Genomic DNA, 25,369 nt, shown 5'->3' with positions numbered 1-25,369 from the left:
AAAACTGTAACCCGCGGATAGCTAAGCAACACGTCTTCCCTTTACCCTTTCTAAGCATACACCGATCAAGTGTACAAGTAACAACAAAATAAGCACCTGTTATGTTTAGGTGAGGTTTGTCAAACCTAACGGTACAATCCCTAAAAGTCGAGCTTACTTAAAAAGCTAAGATATTTTTGATCTGAACTCATATGTATATTATTTAGTTACTTGTGCCTAATATGTAAAACATTTGTAGAGAGCATGTTATCTCATCCCTGTAAAACGTAGTAGGGACTGTAGACACACCTTAAAAAAGCACTTAAATTTCTTAGTAAAACCGTACAGTAGTCGAACAATCATGACCGAACAATGCAACCTAGTTAAACAAGTCACTTTAAGTATACATATACGTCACACTATGTCAACCTATAGTGTACGCAAAACCCTAGTGCTCAGACTGACTCAATAAGCAATTAAAAGTCAACTTATCAAAGCAAGTCAACCAAAATTCAACTCGATCAAAGTGGTCTACTAAAGTCAAAAATCTCAGTAGGTCATGCAAACACGATCAACATGTAAAACCTAGGTCAAGTAACACTTTACAGTTCATAGTTCAGCAAATTACACATTCGCAGTTTAACGCATGTCTTTAAAATACGTACATCGTAGAAAAACACGAGTATAACTCCTAGCACATAATTCATATAAACATGGAAAACTCCAGATCACAACTAGACACAAAATCAATTCCAAAAAGTCTAACCCGAGCCAATCTTTACAGACCCTTCAGTTTTAATCAACAAACAGATATGTCACTTGGTAAACCTTATATCTCATGGCAAAACATGTTTTTAGAAGTTAGCATGCAAATGAAATACATCAAGGTACATATAAATTCACATAATCCAGACGATCAAAGCCTCAATCAATTTTTAGTTCACACAAGGTAATTTCTTTCATTCGAAAACAGTTTCAGCTCTCTTTAAAACACGAATCTTTGTTTTGACGCACCGAGAGCATCACAAAAGCTTTTGACGCGAATCTTTAGTCTAACATGCATGATTTTTCACAAAGAATACAATAGTACACAATTAATTAGCCAAATCATAAAGTACATAACCCATAAAATGCGTATATCACGTAAACCCTAACGAAAACTTCGATTAAACATATCTTGAGCATACGATAACGAAATCAAGTGAAATCAAAGTCCAAATTCAATAGTATTTTGACACCTTTTCATCTAAACACATTATAAGATCAGATCACAAGTCAATTTTATCAGATCATTAAAATACAAATTCATTTTTCATCCAAGCAACATCAATTGATCAATTAAACGATAAACGGCAACACAAGACATCATTAATTATGCACTAGACTTGATTACACTATGTAATTGACAAAAAAACTAAATTATAACAATTAGGGTTTGCAATTATACCTTTCTAGCACAATCAACGCACAATACTAGATGTAGAACGATACAACGAACAACTTTGATTCACAAAACTTTGTCTAATTTTGAAGATTGATGATGATGGTGGTGGGTTGTATGTCGACGGCCAAAAGGGGAGGGGGAGAGAAAAAATAATCGACTAGTGCAAATGGGGGAATGAGGGTTTCAAGTCCCTTGCCAGGTATTTATAGTTAGGGCCTTTAATTAAGAAAGCTAATGACCCAATTAACATGTTATAGTCCAAAACAAGTCTAAAGGGGTAAGGGGAAAGGGGGTTCAGCCGATGGCCCTATAAGGGGGGTCATTGAGCTCGTTTTGTTAATTCTTGGTACGCGCGTGGTCCGTTTCAAGTGTCGTTAACCGTACCGGGTCTCCGGAACGTTAAATAGTCGTTGAAATTCAATCACCGTGTTTAATTCATTAAATAAATAATAAATTAAATAAGTTTTTCTTAAAAACAATAATTATTAAAAACAATTATGTTGTCATTTTTCCGAGTTCCGTAAACTAAAAAGCTTTCTAGGCAATTAACTTAATCGTAACATTTTCTAGTTATTTCGCTATCCGAAATAGGTTCATAAATTAATATAACATATTAATTCAAGTAATCCACTAGGATCAAATATGCATTCAATTCCATTAAACACACAAGGTTTAAGTAAACACCATTAAATACTTAATGGATACGTAACGATAGTAAACGGAAAAAGTCGGGTTATTTCATTACCCACCTGTTATGAAATATTTCGTCCCGAAATTTTAGTGTACGTCCGTCGTAGTCGTCTCCTCAGAAAACTGTTGCGGATACGTTTGTCTCATCTGATCTTCACGCTCCCACGTGAATTATGGTCCTCTACGGGCATTCCATCTGACTTTAACGATCAGAATTCTGCTTTGCTTTAGTTGTTTGACCTCACGGTCCATAATCTTAACAGGTTCTTCAACGAAGTAAAGCTTAGGATCAACTTGTACGTCCTCTAAAGGAATTATCAAACTTTTGTCTGATAAGCATTTTTACATGTTGAGTTTTGTTCACAAAGCCCCTAGCTTGAATACTTTTATTACCTTCGGGTAAGTACAATTTAGATGGACGGATCCGTTAGGTTAGGCAACCTCACCCAAACAAAATTAACCATGACGCATTTACTTTGAACATTAGATACACTATAAGTAAACAGTTTCAATGCGAATATTTGTTCTTTAAGTAAGACATGACAGAAAACATGCTGGATAACATTCCAGTTCTAGCAGCCAACATGCATGACAACTCTGCAAAGCGGATGCTATACTTCTATGGACCTGGGATAAAACATGCAAAACATCAACGAAAAACGTTGAGTGAAATCTACAGGTTTAGTAAAGCATTTCGTAAGTTAGGCCACAAGATTTATGAAAAACATCGTAAGAAAAGCATACATTATCATGAGCACTTGATTATAAAACTTTAACCCGCAGATAGCTAAGCTACACGTCTTCCCTTTACCCTTTCTAAGCATACACCGATCAAGTGTACAAGTAACAACAAAATAAGCACATGTTATGTTTAGGTGAGGTTTTTCAAACCTAACGGTACTGTCCCTATAAGTCGAGCTTACTTAAAGTAATTAATATAATCAAGCTAAGGGATTTTTGATCTGAACTCATATGTATATCATTTAGTTACTTGTGCCTAATATGTAAAACACTTGTAAAAAGCATGTTATCTCATCCCTGTAAAACGTAGTAGGGACTGTAGACTCACCTTAGCAAAAGCACTGAAATCTCTTAGTAAAACCGTACAGTAGTCGACCAATCTCGACCGAACAATGTAACCTTGTTAAACAGGTCACCTTAAGTATACATATAGGTCACACTATGTCTACCTGTAGTGTACGCAAAGCCCTAGTGCTCAGACTGACTCAATAAGCAATTAAAAGTCAACTAATCCAAGCAAGTCAACCAAAGTCAAACCAAAAGTCAACTCGATCAAAGTGGTCAACTAAAGCCAAACATCTCAGTAAGTCATGCAAACACGGTCAACATGTAAAACCTAGGTCAAGTAACACTTTACAGTTTATAGTTCAGCAAATTGCACATTCGCAGTTTAATGCATGTCTTTAAAATACGTACATCGTAGAAAAACAGGAGTATAACTCCTAGCACATAATTCATATAAACATGGAAAACTCCAGATCACAACTAGACACAAAATCGATTCCAAAAAGTCTAACCCGAGCCAATCTTTACAGACCCTTCAGTTTTAATCAACAAACAGACATGTCACTTGGTCAAGCTTATATCTCATGGCAAAACATGTTTTTAGAAGTTAGCATGCAAATGAAATACATCAAGGTACATATAAATTCACATAATCCAGAAGATCAAAGCCTCAATCAATTTTTAGTTCACACAATGTAATTTCTTTCACATTCAAAAACAGTTTCAGCTCTCTTTAAAACACGAATCTTCGTTTTGACGCACCGAGAGCATCACAAAAGCTTCTGATGTGAATCTTTAGTCTAACATGCATTATTTTTCACAAGGAATGCAATAGTACACAATTCATTAGCCAAATCATAAAGTACATAACCCGGAAAATTCGTATATCACGTAAACAATAAAGAAAACTTCGATTAAACATATCTTGAGCATACGATAACGAAATCAAGTGAAATCAAAGTCCAAATTCAATAGTTATTCGATAGCTTTTCATCTAAAAACATTATAAGATCAGATCACAAGTCAATTTTAACAGATCATTAAAATACAAATTCATTTTTCGTGCAAGTAACATCAATTGATCAATTAACCGATAAACGACAACACAAGACATCATTAATTGAGCACTAGACTTGATTACACTATGTAATTGACAAAAAAACTGAAGTATAACAATTAGGGTTTGAAATTATACCTTTCTAGCACAATCAACGCACAATACTAGATGTAGAACGATACAACGAACAACTTTGATTCACAAAACTTTGTCTAATTTTGAAGATTGATGATGATGGTGGTAGGTTGTATGTCGACGGCCAAAAGGGGAGGGGGGAGAGCAAAAATAATCGACTAGCACAAATGGGGGAATGAGGGTTTCAAGTCCCTTGCCAAGTATTTATTGTTAGGGCCTTTAATTAAGAAAGCTAATGACCCAATTAACTTGTTATAGTCCAAAACAAATTCAAAGGGGTAAGGGGAAAGGGGGATCGGCCGATGCCCCTATAGGAGGGGGGGTCATTGGGCTCGTTTTATTAATTCTTGGTATGCGCGTGGTCCGTTTCGAGTGCCGTTAACCGTATCGGGTCTCCGGAACGTTAACTAGTCTTGAAATGCAATCACCATGTTTAATTAATTAAATAAATAATAAATTAAATAAGTTTTTCGTAAAAACACTAATTATTAAAAATAATTATGTTGTCATTTTTCTGAGTTTCGTAAACTGAAAAGCTTTCTAGGCGATTAACTTAATCGTAACGTTTTCTAGTTATTTCGCTATCCAAAATAGGTTCATAAATTAATATAACATATTAATTCAAGTAATCCACTAGGAACAAATATGCATTCAATTCCATTAAACATACGAGGTCTAAGTAAACACCATTAAATACTTAATGGACACGTTGTAGTGACCCGAACTTTTCCATGTTTATATATATATTAAATGAAATTGTTATTTACATGATTAAGTGTTTCCAACATGTTAAGCAATCAAACTTGTTAAGACTTGATTAATTGAAATAGGTTTCATATAGACAATTGACCACCCAAGTTGACCGGTGATTCACGAACGTTAAAACTTGTAAAAACTATACGATGACATATATATGGTTATATATATAGTTAACATGATTTTATTATAAGTATGTATCTCATTAGGTATTTTAACAATGAGTTATATACATAAAAATGAGACTATTAATTTAAGAAACTCGAAAACGATATATATAACGATTATCGTTATAACAACGTCTTACTAGGTACATATGAATCATATTAAGATATTGATACACTTAGTTAATTATGTTAATTGATAAGTAAATATATTATTAAGTGTATTAATAATGAAATACACATGTAAAAATAAGACTACTAACTTAATGATTTCGAAACGAGACATATATGTAACGATTATCGTTGTAACGACATTTAACTGTATATACATCATACTAAGATATATTATATATCATAATATCATGATAATATAACAATTTAACATCTCATTTGTTATAATAAACAATGGGTTAACAAAATTCAACAAGATCGTTAACCTAAAGGTTTCAAAACAACATTTACATGTAACGACTAACGATTACTTAACGACTCAGTTAAAATGTATATACATGTAGTGTTTTAATATGTATTCATACACTTTTGAAAGACTTCAATACACTTATCAAAATACTTCTACTTAACAAAAATGCTTACAATTACATCCTCGTTCAGTTTCATCAACAATTCTACTCGTATGCACCCGTATTCGTACTCGTACAATACACAGCTTTTAGATGTATGTACTATTGGTATATACACTCCAATGATCAGCTCTTAGCAGCCCATGTGAGTTACCTAACACATGTGGGAACCATCATTTGACAAATAGCATGAAATATCTCATAAAATTACAAAAATATGAGTAATCATTCATGACTTATTTACATGAAAATAAAATTACATATCCTTTATATCTAATCCATACACCAACGACCAAAAACACCTACAAACACTTTCATTCTTCAATTTTCTTCATCTAATTGATCTCTCTCAAGTTCTAACTTCAAGTTCTAAGTGTTCTTCATAAATTCCAAAAGTTCTAGTTTCATAAAATCAAGAATACTTCCAAGATTGCAAGTTTACTTCCAAGTTTTCTAAATCCATTCCAAGTAATCATCCAAGATCAAGAAACCTTTGTTACTTACAGTAGGTTATATTTCTAATACAAGGTAATAATCATATTCAAACTTTAATTCAATTTCTATAACTATAACAATCTTATTTCGAGTGGAAATCTCACTTGAAATTGTTTTCGTGTCATGATTCTGCTTCAAGAACTTTCAAGCCATCCAAGGATCCTTTGAAGCTAGATCTATTTTTCTCATTTCCAGTAGGTTTATCCAAGGAACTTGAGGTAGTAATGATGTTCATAACATCATTCGATTCATACATATAAAGCTATCTTATTCGAAGGTTTAAACTTGTAATCACTAGAACATAGTTTAGTTAATTCTAAACTTGTTCACAAATAAAAGTTAATCTTTCTAACTTGAATTTTAAAAAATCAACTAAACACATGTTATATATCTATATGATATGCTAACTTAATGATTTAAAACCTGGAAATACGAAAAACACCGTAAAACCGGATTTACGCCGTCGTAGTAACACCGCGGGCTGTTTTGGGTTAGTTAATTAAAAACTATAATAAACTTTGATTTAAAAGTTGTTATTATGAGAAAATGATTTTTATTATGAACATGAAACTATATCCAAAAATTATGGTTAAACTCAAAGTGGAAGTATGTTTTCTAAAATGGTCATCTAGACGTCGTTCTTTCGACTGAAATGACTACCTTTACAAAAATGATTTGTAACTTATTTTTCCGTATATAAACCTATACTTTTCTGTTTAGATTCATAAAATAAAGTTCAATATGAAACCATAGCAATTTGATTCACTCAAAACGGATTTAAAATGAAGAAGTTATGGGTAAAACAAGATTGGATAATTTTTCTCATTTTAGCTACGTGAAAATTGGTAACAAATCTATTCCAACCATAACTTAATCAACTTGTATTGTATATTATGTAATCTTGAGATACCATAGACAAGTATACAATGTTTCGACCTATCATGTCGACACATCTATATATATTTCGGAACAACCATAGACACTCTAAATGTGATTGTTGGAGTTAGCTATACAGGGTTGAGGTTGATTCCAAAATATATATAGTTTGAGTTGTGATCAATACCGAGATACGTATACACTGGATCGTGGATTGATTCAAGATAATATTTATCGATTTATTTCTGTACATCTAACTGTGGACAACTAGTTGTAGGTTACTAACGAGGACAGCTGACTTAATAAACTTAAAACATCAAAATGTATTAAAAGTATTGTAAATATATTTTGAACATACTTTGATATATATGTATATATTGTTATAGGTTCGTGAATCAACCAGTGGCCAAGTCTTACTTCCCGACGAAGTAAAAATCTGTGAAAGTGAGTTATAGTCCCACTTTTAAAATCTAATATTTTTGGGATGAGAATACATGCAGGTTTTATAAATGATTTACAAAATAGACACAAGTACGTGAAACTACATTCTATGGTTGAATTATCGAAATCGAATATGCCCCTTTTTATTAAGTCTGGTAATCTAAGAATTAGGGAACAGACACCCTAATTGACGCGAATCCTAAAGATAGATCTATTGGGCCTAACAAACCCCATCCAAAGTACCGGATGCTTTAGTACTTCGAAATTTATATCATATCCGAAGGGTGTCCCGGAATGATGGGGATATTCTTATATATGAATCTTGTTAATGTCGGTTACCAGGTGTTCACCATATGAATGATTTTTATCTCTATGTATGGGATGTGTATTGAAATATGAAATCTTGTGGTCTATTGTTACGATTTGATATATATAGGTTAAACCTATAACTCACCAACATTTTTGTTGACGTTTAAAGCATGTTTATTCTCAGGTGAATACTAAGAGCTTCCGCTGTTGCATACTAAAATAAGGACAAGCTTTGGAGTCCATGTTTGTATGATATTGTGTAAAAACTGCATTCAAGAAACTGATTTCGATGTAACATATTTGTATTGTAAACTATAATGTAATGGTCGTGTGTAAACAGGATATTTTAGATTATCATTATTTGATAATCTACGTAAAGCTTTTTAAACCTTTATTTATGAAATAAAGGTTATGGTTTATTTTAAAATGAATGCAGTCTTTGAAAAACGTCTCATATAGAGGTCAAAACCTCGCAACGAAATCAATTAAAATGGAACGTTTTTAATCAATAAGAACGGGACATTTCAGTTGGTATCCGAGCGTTGGTCTTAGAGAACCAGAAAATTTGCATTAGTGTGTCTTATCGAGTTTGTTAGGATGCATTAGTGAGTCTGGACTTCGACCGTGTTTTCTTTAAAAATGATTGCTTAACATTTTTGTTGGAAACTATATATTATTAACATGTATATATTATGTGATATATTAATCTCTTAACATGTTTGATATTGTGTGATAGATGTCTACCTCTAGCACAAATCCCATTGACTCACCTAATAATAACGAAGAGTCGAATATATATTAGACTGATTCACAAGTTCCCGAAGAGGAACCGGAAGAAGAATCAGAACCGGAAGAAGAATCAGAACCGGAAGAGGAGGAACCGGAGGAGGAAATAGAACCGGTGGGGGAAATAATAAAACGGTTAAGTAAAAGAAAATCCTCAACCAACCGACCAAGGTTAATTATGGTCAATGGTGTTTCCGCCAAGAAAGCAAAATATTGGGAGGATTACCAATTCTCCAATGAATCGGATTCCGACGAGAATTCCGATGATGTTATAGAAATTACCCCAACTGAATTTAAAAAAGCAAAAGAAAATAATAAGGGAAAGGGCATAAAAATAGAGAAATCTAATTCCAACCCCGATGAACTTTATATGTATCGTCAACCCCCGAAGTCCTTAAGTTGTAACAATGACCCGGGAACCTCTAAACCACCAGGTTTTTCTAAACCGTTGTGGAAAACGACAGCTAGTATTAGGGGAACATCATATATCCCTAGAAACTTGGCAAAACGAACCAAAACCGAAGAAGAAGAAACGAGCGAGTCGGAATAAGATAGTTGTATTTGTGTGGTGTAATATATGTAATATAGTGTGCTTATGCTTTATGATATATGTAAAAATTGCTTGTATTAATAAGTATTTTTTTATGAACCTAACTCTTGTCTATTTTACAGTTTAAAAACACAAAATGGATAGACAACCCAATATTTTAAGAGACCTACCCGGAGACATGATTGATGAAATCTTGTCTAGAGTCGGTCAGAATTCCTCGGTACAACTATTTAAGGCAAGATCAGTTTGTAAGACATTCGAAGAACGTTCCAAGAATGTCTTGGTTTATAAGAGACTTTCGTTTGAAAGATGGGGGATATCACATTGGGAAACCCATAAGTTACGATGTGTTTACTTTGACGCATATATTGCGGGGAACCCAAATGCTATTTTACGCAACGGGTTAAGAAATTATTTTGACTCAATGTATCCGAATATAGGACTTCTTGATTTAGAAAAATCGGCTAACATGCAACATAAAGAGGCACGTTATGCTTACGGGTTAGTAATGTTCGCTTCTCACCAAAGTGAGAAAAAGAACATCGGGCTACAGCTATTAAACAAAACGTTCCCACAAGTGACGAAGTCCGTAATTGGAGTAAGAAATGAGGTTTTTAGGTTATTACGAGACTGTTGGTCATTACGTAACCCTCGTCCCTTTGACGACGTTACAACACGGTGTCTTATCAACGGCCATAACGGTTATGTTCCACAAGACCAAGGATGGGAAGTAGTCCTAGTAAAACCAGAATGCATGACTTGTTTCTGGACGTATGAATTACATGTCTTTATTGCCTTTGCTGAACGACTTGTGTACTAGCTAGAATTATCTTCACAACTATCTTGTATCAAAGTTATTGTGTGCTATATTTCATGCTTTATGTAAAATAAGCGGTATTGTAAGTTTGTAAAATATTGTATAAAAGTTTGAACGCGAAATATTATTATAATCAGTTTTTCATATAGAATTGTAGTAGTTGAATTGTATATTAGCTACTAAGTATGAACTTAACGGGTAGGCACTACCCGAATTTAAACTTATAAAACGCTAATATGAAGAAAAAGCTTTTATAAATGAGTTCATATTATGCTACGAAATACTATTAACTACTCTTAATATTCTGTATGATTAACTTGTTCCATTTGACTATTTTGAAGGAAATGGCACCGACTACTCGACACACCGTGAATATGAATGAAGAGGAATTCCGTACTTTTCTAGCTTCAAACATAGCCGCAGTACAGGCTGCGCTACATACCAACAATAACCTTGGATCTAGCAGTACAGGAAATTGTGTAGGATGCACCTACAAAGAATTCACTGCCTGCAAACCTTTGGAATTTGATGGAACCGAAGGACCGATCGGATTGAAACGGTGGACCGAGAAGGTCGAATCTGTGTTTACCATAAGTAAGTGTACTGAAGAGGACAAAGTGAAGTACGCTACGCATACCTTCACAGGTTCTGCGTTAACATGGTGGAATACCTATCTAGAGCAAGTGGGACAAGATGATGCTTACGCACTATCGTGGTCAGCATTCAAGCACTTGATGAACGAGAAGTACCGTCCCAGAACCGAGGTCAATAAGCTCAAGACAGAACTTAGAGGGTTACGAACCTAAGGATTTAATATTACCACGTACGAAAGACGATTCACAGAATTGTGCCTATTGTGTCCGGGAGTATTCGAAGATGAGGAAGAGAAGATCGACACGTTTGTGAAAGGATTACCGGAAAGAATCCAAGAAGATATAAGTTCACACGAGCCCGCCTCCATACAACAGGCATGTAGAATGGCTCACAAACTAGTGAACCAGATTGAGGAAAGAATTAAAGAACAGACGGCTGAAGAGGCCAATGTGAAGCAAGTCAAAAGAAAGTGGGAGGAAAACGGTGATAAGAATCACCAATACAACAACAACAACAATTACAATAATAATCGCAACAATTATCCCAACAATCGCAACATCAATCGCAACTACAACAAACGGCCCAATAACAACAACAACAACAACAGCAACTACAACAATCGTCCCAACAACAATAACAATCACAACAACAACAACAATCAGAAGCAGCTATGCCAAAGGTGTGAAAAGTATCACTCGGGGTTCTGCACCAAATTTTGCAACAAGTGTAAAAGAAATGGTCATAGTGCGGCGAAGTGTGAGGTCTACGGACTAGGGGTTAACAGAACGAAAGGAACAAATGGTGTCGGAACGAGTAATGGCGGAGCAAGTAGTGTCGGAACAAGTTATGCCAATGTAGTTTGTTATAAATGTGGAAAATCGGGCCACATTATTAGAAATTGCCCGAACCAGGAGAACACGAATGGACAAGGCCGCGGAAGAGTTTTCAATATTAATGCCGCAGAGGCACAGGAAGACCCGGAGCTTGTTACAGGTACGTTTCTTATTGACAATAAATCTTCTTACGTTTTATTTGATTCGGGTACGGATAGAAGCTATATGAGTAAAGATTTTTGTGCTAAATTAAGTTGTCCATTGACGCCGTTGGATAGTAAATTTTTACTCGAATTAGCAAATGGTAAATTAATTTCAGCAGATAATATATGTCGGAATCGAGAAATTAAACTGGTTAGCGAAACATTTAAGATTGACTTGATACCAGTAGAGTTAGGGAGTTTTGATGTGATAATCGGTATGGACTGGTTGAAAGAAGTGAAAGCAGAGATCGTTTGTTACAAAAATGCAATTCGCATTATACGAGAAAAAGGAAAACCCTTAATGGTGTACGGAGAAAAAGGCAACACGAAGCTACATCTTATTAGTAATTTGAAGGCACAAAAACTAATAAGAAAAGGTTGCTATGCTGTTCTAGCACACGTCGAGAAAGTACAAACTGAAGAAAAGAGTATCAATGATGTTCCCGTCACAAAAGAATTTCCCGATGTATTTCCGAAAGAATTACCGGGATTACCCCCATATCGATCCGTTGAATTTCAAATAGATCTTGTACCAGGAGCTGCACCAATAGCTCGTGCTCCTTACTGACTCGCACCCAGCGAGATGAAAGAACTGCAAAGCCAATTACAAGAACTTTTAGAGCGTGGTTTCATTCGACCAAGCACATTGTAGTGACCCGAACTTTTCCATGTTTATATATATTAATTGAGATTGATGTTTACATGATTAAATGTTTCCAACATGTTAAGCAATCAAACTTGTTAAGACTTGATTAATTGAAATAGGTTTCATATAGACAATTGACCACCCAAGTTGACCGGTGATTCACGAACGTTAAAACTTGTAAAAAAAACTATATGATGACATATATATGGTTATATATATAGTTAACATGATATTATGATAAGTAAACATATCATTAATTATATTAACAATGAACTACATATGTAAAAACAAGACTACTAACTTAATGATTTTGAAACGAGACATATATGTAACGTTTATCGTTGTAACGACATTTAATGTATATATATCATATTAAGAGATATTCGTACATCATAATATCATGATAATATATTAATTTAAAATCTCTTTTGTTATTATAAACATTGGGTTAACAACATTTAACAAGATCGTTAACCTAAAGGTTTCAAAACAACACTTACATGTAACGACTAACGATGACTTAACGACTCAGTTAAAATGTATATACATGTAGTGTTTTAATATGTATTTATACACTTTTGAAAGACTTCAATACACTTATCAAAATACTTCTACTTAACAAAAATGCTTACAATTACATTCTCGTTCAGTTTCATCAACAATTCTACTCGTATGCACCCGTATTCGTACTCGTACAATACACAGCTTTTAGATGTATGTACTATTGGTATATACACTCCAATGATCAGCTCTTAGCAGCCCATGTGAGTCACCTAACACATGTGGGAACCATCATTTGGCAACTAGCATGAAATATCTCATAAGATTACAAAAATATGAGTAATCATTCATGACTTATTTACATGAAAACAAAATTACATATCCTTTATATCTAATCCATACACCAACGACCAAAAACACCTACAAACACTTTCATTCTTCAATTTTCTTCATCTAATTGAACTCTCTCAAGTTCTATCTTCAAGTTCTAAGTGTTCTTCATAAATTCCAAAAGTTCTAGTTTCATAAAATCAAGAATACTTTCAAGTTTGCTAGCTCACTTCCAATCTTGTAAGGTGATCATCCAACCTCAAGAAATCTTTGTTTCTTACAGTAGGTTATCATTCTAATACAAGGTAATAATCATATTCAAACTTTGGTTCAATTTCTATAACTATAACAATCTTATTTCAAGTGATGATCTTACTTGAACTTGTTTTCGTGTCATGATTTTGCTTCAAGAACTTTGAGCCATCCAAGGATCCATTGAAGCTAGATCCATTTTTCTCTCTTCCAGTAGGTTTATCCAAGGAAATTAAGGTAGTAATGATGTTCATAACATCATTCGATTCATACATATAAAGCTATCTTATTCGAAGGTTTAAACTTGTAATCACTAGAACATAGTTTAGTTAATTCTAAACTTGTTCGCAAACAAAAGTTAATCCTTCTAACTTGACTTTTAAAATCAACTAAACACATGTTCTATATCTATATGATATGCTAACTTAATGATTTAAAACCTGGAAACACGAAAAACACCGTAAAACCGGATTTACGCCGTCGTAGTAACACCGCGGGCTGTTTTGGGTTAGTTAATTAAAAACTATGATAAACTTTGATTTAAAAGTTTTTATTCTGAGAAAATGATTTTTATTATAAACATGAAACTATATTCAAAAATTATGGTTAAACTCAAAGTGGAAGTATGTTTTCTAAAATGGTCATCTAGACGTCGTTCTTTCGACTGAAATGACTACCTTTACAAAAACGACTTGTAACTTATTTTTCCGACTATAAACCTATACTTTTTCTGTTTAGATTCATAAAATATAGTTCAATATGAAACCATAGCAATTTGATTCACTCAAAACGGATTTAAAATGAAGAAGTTATGGGTAAAACAAGATTGGATAATTTTTCTCATTTTAGCTACGTGAAAATTGGTAACAAATCTATTCCAACCATAACTTAATAAACTTGTATTGTATATTATGTAATCTTGAGATACCATAGACACGTATACAATGTTTCGACCTATCATGTCGACACATCTATATATATTTCGGAACAACCATAGACACTCTATATGTGAATGTTGGAGTTAGCTATACAGGGTTGAGGTTGATTCCAAAATATATATAGTTTGAGTTGTAATCAATACTGAGATACGTATACACTGGGTCGTGGATTGATTCAAGATAATATTTATCGATTTATTTCTGTACATCTAACTGTGGACAACTAGTTGTAGGTTACTAACGAGGACAGCTGACTTAATAAACTTAAAACATCAAAATATATTAAAAGTGTTGTAAATATATTTTGAACATACTTTGATATATATGTATATATTGTTATAGGTTCGTGAATCAACCAGTGGCCAAGTCTTACTTCCCGACGAAGTAAAAATCTGTGAAAGTGAGTTATAGTCCCACTTTTAAAATCTAATATTTTTGGGATGAGAATACATGCAGGTTTTATAAATGATTTACAAAATAGACACAAGTACGTGAAACTACATTCTATGGTTGAATTATCGAAATCGAATATGCCCCTTTTTATTAAGTCTGGTAATCTAAGAATTAGGGAACAGACACCCTAATTGACGCGAATCCTAAAGATAGATCTATTGGGCCTAACAAACCCCATCCAAAGTACCGGATGCTTTAGTACTTCGAAATTTATATCATATCCGAAGGGTGTCCCGGAATGATGGGGATATTCTTATATATGCATCTTGTTATTGTCGGTTACCAGGTGTTCACCATATGAATGATTTTTATCTCTATGTATGGGATGTGTATTGAAATATGAAATCTTGTGGTCTATTGTTACGATTTGATATATATAGGTTAAACCTATAACTCACCAACATTTTTGTTGACGTTTTAAGCATGTTTATTCTCAGGTGATTATTAAGAGCTTCCGCTGTCGCATACTTAAATAAGGACAAGATTTGGAGTCCATGCTTGTATGATATTGTGTAAAAACTGCATTCAAGAAACTTATTTTGTTGTAACATATTTGTATTGTAAACCATTATGTAATGGTCGTGTGTAAACAGGATATTTTAGATTATCATTATTTGATAATCTACGTAAAGCTTTTTAAACCTTTATTGATGAAATAAAGGTTATGGTTTGTTTAAAAATGAATGCAGTCTTTGAAAAACGTCTCATATAGAGGTCAAAACCTCGCAACGAAATCAATTAATATGGAACGTTTTTAATCAATAAGAACGGGACATTTCAGTTGGTATCCGAGCGTTGGTCTTAGAGAACCAGAAAATTTGCATTAGTGTGTCTTATCGAGTTTGTTAGGATGCATTAGTGAGTCTGGACTTCGACCGTGTTTTCTTAAAAATGATTGCTTAACATTTTTGTTGGAAACTATATATTTTTAACATATGAATATTATGTGATATATTAATCTCTTAACGTGTTTGATATTATGTGATAGATGTCTACCTCTAGAACAAGTCCCATTAACTCACCTAATAATAATGAAGAGTCAAATGTAAATTGGAATGATTTGTGGACTGATTCACAAGTTCCCGAAGAGGAACCGGAAGAAGAGTCGGAACCGGAAGAAGAATCGGAACCGGAAGAAGAATCGGAACCGGATGAAGAAATAGAACCGGTGGGGGAAATAATAAAACGGTTAAGTAAAAGAAAATCCTCAACCAACCGACCAAAGTTAATTATGGTCAATGGTGTTTCCGCCAAGGAAGCAAAATATTGGGAGGATTACCAATTCTCCGATGAATCGGATTCCGATGAGAATTCCGATGATGTTATAGAAATTACCCCAACTGAATTTAAAAAGGCAAAAGAAAATAATAAGGGAAAGGGCATAAAAATAGAGAAATCTAATTCCAACCCCGATGAACTTTATATGTATCGTCAACCCCCGAAGTCCTTAAGTTGTAACAATGACCCGGGAACCTCTAAACCACCAGGTTTTTCTAAACCAATGTGGACAACGACGGCTCGTATTAGGGGAACATCATATATCCCTAGAAACTTGGCAAAACGAACCAAAACCGAAAAAGAAGAAACGAGCGAGTCGGAATAAGATAGTTGTATTCGTGTGGTGTAATATATGGAATATAGTGTTCTTATGCTTTATGATATATGTAAAAATTGCTTGTATTAATAAGTATTTTTTTTATGAATCTAACTCTTGTCTATTTTACAGTTTAAAAACACAAAATGGATAGACAACCCAATATTTTAAGAGACCTACCCGGAGACATGATTGATGAAATCTTGTCTAGAGTCGGCCAGAATTCTTCGGCACAACTATTTAAGGCGAGATCAGTTTGTAAGACATTCGAAGAACGTTCCAAGAATGTCTTGGTTTATAAGAGACTTTCGTTTGAAAGATGGGGGATATCACATTGGGAAACCCATAAGTTACGATGTGTTTACTTTGACGCATATATTGCGGGGAACCCAAATGCTATTTTACGCAACGGGTTAAGAAATTATTTTGACTCAATATATCCGAATATTGGACTTCGTGATTTAGAAAAAGCGGCTAACATGCAACATAAAGAAGCATGTTATGCTTACGGATTAGTAGTGTTCGCTTCTCACCAAAGTGAGAACAAGAACATCGGGCTACAACTATTAAACAAAACATTTCCACAAGTGACGGAGTCGGTAATTGGGGTAAGAAATGAGGTTTTTAGATTATTACGGGACTGTTGGACATTACGTAACCCTCGTCCCTTTGATGACGTTACAACACGCTGTCTTATCAACGGCCATAACGGTTATGTTGCACAAGACCAAGGATGGGAAGTAGTCCTAGTAAAACCAGAATGCATGACTTGTTTCTGGACGTATGAATTACGTGTCTTTATTGCCTTTGCTGAACGACTTGTGTACTAGCTAGAATTGTCTTCACAACTATCTTGTATCAAAGTTATTGTGTGCTATATTTCATGCTTTATGTAAAATAAGCGGTATTGTAAGTTTGTAAAATATTGTATAAAAGTTTGAACGCGAAATATTATTATAATCAGTTTTTCATATAGAATTGTAGTAGTTGAATTGTATATTAGCTACTAAGTATGAACTTAACGGGTAGGTACTACCCGAATTTAAACTTATAAAACGCTAATATGAAGAAAAAGCTTTTATAAATGAGTTCATATTATGCTACGAAATACTATTAACTACTCTTAATATTCTGTATGATTAACTTGTTCCATTTAACTATTTTGAAGGAAATGGCACCGACTACTCGACACACCGTTAATATGAATGAAGAGGAATTCCGTACTTTTCTAGCTTCAAACATAGCCGCAGTACAGGCTGCGCTACATACCAACAATAACCTTGGATCTAGCAGTACAGGAAATCGTGTAGGATGCACCTACAAAGAATTCACTGCCTGCAAACCTTTGGAATTTGATGGAACCGAAGGACCGATCGGATTGAAACGGTGGACCGAGAAGGTTGAATCGGTGTTTGCCATAAGTAAGTGTACTGAAGAGGACAAAGTGAAGTACGCTACGCATACCTTCACAGGTTCTGCGTTAACATGGTGGAATACCTATCTAGAGCAAGTGGGACAAGATGATGCGTACGCACTACCGTGGTCAGCATTCAAGCACTTGATGAACGAGAAGTACCGTCCCAGAACCGAGGTCAATAAGCTCAAGATAGAACTTAGAGGGTTACGAACCCAAGGATTTGATATTACCACGTACGAAAGACGATTCACAGAATTGTGCCTATTGTGTCCGGGAGCATTCGAAGATGAGGAAGAGAAGATCGACGCGTTTGTGAAAGGATTACCGGAAAGAATCCAAGAAGATATAAGTTCACACGAGCCCGCCTCCATACAACAGGCATGTAGAATGGCTCACAAACTAGTGAACCAGATTGAAGAAAGAATTAAAGAACAGACTGCTGAAGAGGCCAATGTGAAGCAAGTCAAAAGAAAGTGGGAGGAAAACGGTGATAAGAATCACCAATACAACAACAACAGCAATTACAACAATAATCGCAACAATTATCCCAACAATCGCAACATCAATCGCAACTACAACAAACGGCCCAACAACAACAACAACAACAACAACAACAGCAACTACAACAATCATCCCAACAACAATAATAACCGCAACAACAACAACAATCAGAAGCAACTATGCCAAAGGTGTGAAAAGAATCACTCGGGGTTCTGCACCAAATTTTGCAACAAGTGTAAAAGAAATGGTCATAGCGCGGCGAAGTGTGAGGTCTACGGACCAGGGGTTAATAGAACGAAAGGAACAAATGGTGTCGGAACGAGTAATGGCGGAGCAAGTAGTGTCGGAGCAAGTTATGCCAATGTAGTTTGTTATAAATGTGGAAAACCAGGCCACATTATTAGAAATTGCCCGAACCAGGAGAACACGAATGGACAAGGCCGTGGAAGAGTTTTCAATATTAATGCGGTAGAGGCACAGGAAGACTCGGAGCTTGTTACGGGTACGTTTCTTATTGACAATAAATCTGCTTACGTTTTATTTGATTCGGGTGCGGATAGAAGCTATATGAGTAGAGATTTTTGTGCTAAATTAAGTTGTCCATTGACGCCTTTGGATAGTAAATTTTTACTCGAATTAGCAAATGGTAAATTAATTTCAGCAGATAATATATGTCGGAATCGAGAAATTAAACTGGTTAGCGAAACATTTAAGATTGATTTGATACCAGTAGAGTTAGGGAGTTTTGATGTGATAATCGGTATGGACTGGTTGAAAGAAGTGAAAGCGGAGATCGTTTGTTACAAAAATGCAATTCGCATTATACGAGAAAAAGGAAAACCCTTAATGGTGTACGGAGAAAAGGGCAACACGAAGCTACATCTTATTAGTAATTTGAAGGCACAAAAACTAATAAGAAAAGGTTGCTATGCTGTTCTAGCACACGTCGAGAAAGTACAAACTGAAGAAAAGAGCATCAATGATGTTTCCATTGCAAAAGAATTTCCCGATGTATTTCCGAAAGAATTACCGGGATTACCCCCACATCGATCCGTTGAATTTCAAATAGATCTTGTACCAGGAGCTGCACCAATAGCTCGTACTCCTTACAGACTCGCACCCAGCGAGATGAAAGAACTGCAAAGCCAATTACAAGAACTTTTAGAGCGTGGTTTCATTCGACCAAGCACATCACCGTGGGGAGCTCCTGTTTTGTTTGTCAAGAAGAAAGATGGTACATTCAGGTTGTGTATCGACTACCGAGAGTTGAACAAACTTACCATCAAGAACCGCTACCCACTACCGAGAATCGACGACTTATTTGATCAACTACAAGGCTCGTCTGTTTATTCAAAGATTGACTTACGTTCCGGGTATCATCAAATGCGGGTGAAAGAAGATGATATTCCAAAGACTGCTTTCAGAACACGTTACGGTCATTACGAGTTTATGGTCATGCCGTTTGGTTTAACTAATGCACCAGCTGTGTTCATGGACCTTATGAACTGAGTGTGTGGACCATACCTTGACAAGTTTGTCATTGTTTTCATTGATGACATACTTATTTACTCAAAGAATGACCAAGAACACGGTGAACATTTGAGAAAGGTGTTAGAAGTATTGAGGAAGGAAGAATTATACGCTAAGTTTTCAAAGTGTGCATTTTGGTTAGAAGAAGTTCAATTCCTCGGTCACATAGTGAACAAAGAAGGTATTAAGGTGGATCCGGCAAAGATAGAAACTGTTGAAAAGTGGGAAACCCCGAAAACTCCGAAACACATACGCCAGTTTTTAGGACTAGCTGGTTACTACAGAAGGTTCATCCAAGACTTTTCCAGAATAGCAAAACCCTTGACTGCATTAACGCATAAAGGGAAGAAATTTGAATGGAATGATGAACAAGAGAAAGCATTTCAGTTATTGAAGAAAAAGCTAACTACGGCACCTATATTGTCATTGCCTGAAGGGAATGATGATTTTGTGATTTATTGTGACGCATCAAAGCAAGGTCTCGGTTGTGTATTAATGCAACGAACGAAGGTGATTGCTTATGCGTCTAGACAATTGAAGATTCACGAACAAAATTATACGACGCATGATTTGGAATTAGGCGCGGTTGTTTTTGCATTAAAGACTTGGAGGCACTACTTATATGGGGTCAAAAGTATTATATATACCGACCACAAAAGTCTTCAACACATATTTAATCAGAAACAACTGAATATGAGGCAGCGTAGGTGGATTGAATTATTGAATGATTACGATTTTGAGATTCGTTACCACCCGGGGAAGGCAAATGTGGTAGCCGATGCCTTGAGTAGGAAGGATAGAGAACCCATTCGAGTAAAATCTATGAATATAATGATTCATAATAACATTACTACTCAAATAAAGGAGGCGCAACAAGGAGTTTTAAAAGAGGGAAATTTAAAGGATGAAATACCCAAAGGATCGGAGAAGCATCTTAATATTCGGGAAGACGGAACCCGGTATAGGGCTGAAAGGATTTGGGTACCAAAATTTAGAGATATGAGAGAAATGGTACTTAGAGAAGCTCATAAAACCAGATACTCAATACATCCTGGAACGGGGAAGATGTACAAGGATCTCAAGAAACATTTTTGGTGGCCGGGTATGAAAGCCGATGTTGCTAAATACGTAGGAGAATGTTTGACGTGTTCTAAGGTCAAAGCTGAGCATCAGAAACCATCAGGTCTACTTCAACAACCCGAAATCCCGGAATGGAAATGGGAAAACATTACCATGGATTTCATCACTAAATTGCCAAGGACTGCAAGTGGTTTTGATACTATTTGGGTAATAGTTGATCGTCTCACCAAATCAGCACACTTCCTACCAATAAGAGAAGATGACAAGATGGAGAAGTTAGCACGACTGTATTTGAAGGAAGTCGTCTCCAGACATGGAATACCAATCTCTATTATCTCTGATAGGGATGGCAGATTTATTTCAAGATTCTGGCAGACATTACAGCAAGCATTAGGAACTCGTCTAGACATGAGTACTGCCTATCATCCACAAACTGATGGGCAGAGCGAAAGGACGATACAAACTCTTGAAGACATGCTACGAGCATGTGTTATTGATTTCGGAAACAGTTGGGATCGACATCTACCGTTAGCAGAATTTTCCTACAACAACAGCTACCATTCAAGCATTGAGATGGCGCCGTTTGAAGCACTTTATGGTAGAAAGTGCAGGTCTCCGATTTGTTGGAGTGAGGTGGGGGATAGACAGATTACGGGTCCGGAGATTATACAAGAAACTACCGAGAAGATCATCCAAATTCAACAACGGTTGAAAACCGCCCAAAGTCGACAAAAGAGCTACGCTGACATTAAAAGAAAAGATATAGAATTTGAAATTGGAGAGATGGTCATGCTTAAAGTTTCACCTTGGAAAGGCGTTGTTCGATTTGGTAAACGAGGGAAATTAAATCCAAGGTATATTGGACCATTCAAGATTATTGATCGTGTCGGACCAGTAGCTTACCGACTTGAGTTACCTCAACAACTCGCGGCTGTACATAACACTTTCCACGTCTCGAATTTGAAGAAATGTTTTGCTAAAGAAGATCTCACTATTCCGTTAGATGAAATCCAAATCAACGAAAAACTCCAATTCATCGAAGAACCCGTCGAAATAATGGATCGTGAGGTTAAAAGACTTAAGCAAAACAAGATACCAATTGTTAAGGTTCGATGGAATGCTCGTAGAGGACCCGAGTTCACCTGGGAGCGTGAAGATCAGATGAAGAAGAAATACCCGCATCTATTTCCAGAAGATTCGTCAACACCTTCAACAGCTTAAAATTTCGGGACGAAATTTATTTAACGGGTAGGTACTGTAGTGACCCGAACTTTTCCATGTTTATATATATTAATTGAGATTGATGTTTACATGATTAAATGTTTCCAACATGTTAAGCAATCAAACTTGTTAAGACTTGATTAATTGAAATAGGTTTCATATAGACAATTGACCACCCAAGTTGACCGGTGATTCACGAACGTTAAAACTTGTAAAAAAAACTATATGATGACATATATATGGTTATATATATAGTTAACATGATATTATGATAAGTAAACATATCATTAATTATATTAACAATGAACTACATATGTAAAAACAAGACTACTAACTTAATGATTTTGAAACGAGACATATATGTAACGTTTATCGTTGTAACGACATTTAATGTATATATATCATATTAAGAGATATTCGTACATCATAATATCATGATAATATATTAATTTAAAATCTCTTTTGTTATTATAAACATTGGGTTAACAACATTTAACAAGATCGTTAACCTAAAGGTTTCAAAACAACACTTACATGTAACGACTAACGATGACTTAACGACTCAGTTAAAATGTATATACATGTAGTGTTTTAATATGTATTTATACACTTTTGAAAGACTTCAATACACTTATCAAAATACTTCTACTTAACAAAAATGCTTACAATTACATTCTCGTTCAGTTTCATCAACAATTCTACTCGTATGCACCCGTATTCGTACTCGTACAATACACAGCTTTTAGATGTATGTACTATTGGTATATACACTCCAATGATCAGCTCTTAGCAGCCCATGTGAGTCACCTAACACATGTGGGAACCATCATTTGGCAACTAGCATGAAATATCTCATAAGATTACAAAAATATGAGTAATCATTCATGACTTATTTACATGAAAACAAAATTACATATCCTTTATATCTAATCCATACACCAACGACCAAAAACACCTACAAACACTTTCATTCTTCAATTTTCTTCATCTAATTGAACTCTCTCAAGTTCTATCTTCAAGTTCTAAGTGTTCTTCATAAATTCCAAAAGTTCTAGTTTCATAAAATCAAGAATACTTTCAAGTTTGCTAGCTCACTTCCAATCTTGTAAGGTGATCATCCAACCTCAAGAAATCTTTGTTTCTTACAGTAGGTTATCATTCTAATACAAGGTAATAATCATATTCAAACTTTGGTTCAATTTCTATAACTATAACAATCTTATTTCAAGTGATGATCTTACTTGAACTTGTTTTCGTGTCATGATTTTGCTTCAAGAACTTTGAGCCATCCAAGGATCCATTGAAGCTAGATCCATTTTTCTCTCTTCCAGTAGGTTTATCCAAGGAAATTAAGGTAGTAATGATGTTCATAACATCATTCGATTCATACATATAAAGCTATCTTATTCGAAGGTTTAAACTTGTAATCACTAGAACATAGTTTAGTTAATTCTAAACTTGTTCGCAAACAAAAGTTAATCCTTCTAACTTGACTTTTAAAATCAACTAAACACATGTTCTATATCTATATGATATGCTAACTTAATGATTTAAAACCTGGAAACACGAAAAACACCGTAAAACCGGATTTACGCCGTCGTAGTAACACCGCGGGCTGTTTTGGGTTAGTTAATTAAAAACTATGATAAACTTTGATTTAAAAGTTTTTATTCTGAGAAAATGATTTTTATTATAAACATGAAACTATATTCAAAAATTATGGTTAAACTCAAAGTGGAAGTATGTTTTCTAAAATGGTCATCTAGACGTCGTTCTTTCGACTGAAATGACTACCTTTACAAAAACGACTTGTAACTTATTTTTCCGACTATAAACCTATACTTTTTCTGTTTAGATTCATAAAATATAGTTCAATATGAAACCATAGCAATTTGATTCACTCAAAACGGATTTAAAATGAAGAAGTTATGGGTAAAACAAGATTGGATAATTTTTCTCATTTTAGCTACGTGAAAATTGGTAACAAATCTATTCCAACCATAACTTAATAAACTTGTATTGTATATTATGTAATCTTGAGATACCATAGACACGTATACAATGTTTCGACCTATCATGTCGACACATCTATATATATTTCGGAACAACCATAGACACTCTATATGTGAATGTTGGAGTTAGCTATACAGGGTTGAGGTTGATTCCAAAATATATATAGTTTGAGTTGTGATCAATACTGAGATACGTATACACTGGGTCGTGGATTGATTCAAGATAATATTTATCGATTTATTTCTGTACATCTAACTGTGGACAACTAGTTGTAGGTTACTAACGAGGACAGCTGACTTAATAAACTTAAAACATCAAAATATATTAAAAGTGTTGTAAATATATTTTGAACATACTTTGATATATATGTATATATTGTTATAGGTTCGTGAATCAACCAGTGGCCAAGTCTTACTTCCCGACGAAGTAAAAATCTGTGAAAGTGAGTTATAGTCCCACTTTTAAAATCTAATATTTTTGGGATGAGAATACATGCAGGTTTTATAAATGATTTACAAAATAGACACAAGTACGTGAAACTACATTCTATGGTTGAATTATCGAAATCGAATATGCCCCTTTTTATTAAGTCTGGTAATCTAAGAATTAGGGAACAGACACCCTAATTGACGCGAATCCTAAAGATAGATCTATTGGGCCTAACAAACCCCATCCAAAGTACCGGATGCTTTAGTACTTCGAAATTTATATCATATCCGAAGGGTGTCCCGGAATGATGGGGATATTCTTATATATGCATCTTGTTATTGTCGGTTACCAGGTGTTCACCATATGAATGATTTTTATCTCTATGTATGGGATGTGTATTGAAATATGAAATCTTGTGGTCTATTGTTACGATTTGATATATATAGGTTAAACCTATAACTCACCAACATTTTTGTTGACGTTTTAAGCATGTTTATTCTCAGGTGATTATTAAGAGCTTCCGCTGTCGCATACTTAAATAAGGACAAGATTTGGAGTCCATGCTTGTATGATATTGTGTAAAAACTGCATTCAAGAAACTTATTTTGTTGTAACATATTTGTATTGTAAACCATTATGTAATGGTCGTGTGTAAACAGGATATTTTAGATTATCATTATTTGATAATCTACGTAAAGCTTTTTAAACCTTTATTGATGAAATAAAGG

Source organism: Rutidosis leptorrhynchoides, chromosome 3 (assembly GCF_046630445.1).
Source record: "Rutidosis leptorrhynchoides isolate AG116_Rl617_1_P2 chromosome 3, CSIRO_AGI_Rlap_v1, whole genome shotgun sequence".
Taxonomy (NCBI): Eukaryota; Viridiplantae; Streptophyta; class Magnoliopsida; order Asterales; family Asteraceae; genus Rutidosis; species Rutidosis leptorrhynchoides.
This window is presented reverse-complemented; position numbering follows the sequence as displayed.